Genomic DNA, 817 nt, shown 5'->3' with positions numbered 1-817 from the left:
GGGGTTCTCCGTCTGGGGAGGGAAAAGCAGTCTTGCCTCTCTGCACAGCCTGTTTCCACTACTGTGAAATGTGAACTGCCTTCTTCTCTGGATACCTGTCCACCAACCCTAGGGTCTTGGGGTCCAAAATAGGTGCTCAAAACATGAGAAGTGGGATATTGTTGTCAGGGCCATTTGCAAACAGGCCCCAGTTGGGGAGGTGGAAAGGAGACACAAGTTACCTGCCTTGAAACTCCTCCAACCCAGTGTGACAGCTGGGGGTGGGTAGAGGCAGGGAAAGGTCATGGCCGGGGCAGAAGGTCAAGGCCCCTTTCACTCACCTCTACCCCCCTTCCTGGCAGAAACCCAGATCTCAGCGCTCCCGACGACGACGACGACTACGACGACGACGACGACGACGGACAGAGGACAGAGCTCACCAGGTCCTGGGGAGTCGCCCGACCGCGCTGAACGCACGCCTGGCCGCGGGAACCCGGGTCAGGGATAAGGTGCTGAGCGGGCGGGGACCGAGCCGCCAGGCCCTGGGACACACAGACACGCACGCGGCCGGACAGACGACGGACAGCGCCAGCGGCGAGCGCGGGCCCGGCTTACCGCGGGGCGCAGGGTCCGACGAGTCTCCGGGAGGCGGCGAGCGGGCGCTACATCCCAGGCGCAGTCGGGCGGGCGGCGTCCCGGGCGGGGAGAAGGGTGTCCCGGCGCCCACTCCCCGCGAACTCGGCGGGCCGGCCCCGCCCCCCCTCCCCGGCTGCCTGTGGGTCTGTCCGTCGGTCCCCGGGTCTCGCGGTCTCCGGGCCGTCCCGCGCCGCTCCCCGCG

The 817-nt window shown here is 67.2% G+C and overlaps 1 protein-coding gene across 1 annotated transcript in view; it reads right to left on the bottom strand.

Moving 5' to 3' along the window:
• The window catches only part of KCNJ4 (potassium inwardly rectifying channel subfamily J member 4), a 24,186-nt gene extending 23,369 nt beyond the window's left edge, over window positions 1-817 (bottom strand). Inside the window, exon 1 of the mRNA XM_007454022.1 lies at window positions 595-817. The gene's annotated coding sequence lies outside the window, so the exon portion shown is untranslated. The remainder of the gene's footprint in view (window positions 1-594) is intronic.

The sequence above is a fragment of the Lipotes vexillifer genome, unplaced genomic scaffold (genome assembly GCF_000442215.2).
Source record: "Lipotes vexillifer unplaced genomic scaffold, Lipotes_vexillifer_v1.1 scaffold382, whole genome shotgun sequence".
Taxonomy (NCBI): domain Eukaryota; kingdom Metazoa; phylum Chordata; class Mammalia; order Artiodactyla; family Lipotidae; genus Lipotes; species Lipotes vexillifer.
The sequence above is the reverse complement of the archived record's forward strand: the minus strand, read 5'-3'. Positions and strand labels throughout refer to the sequence as shown.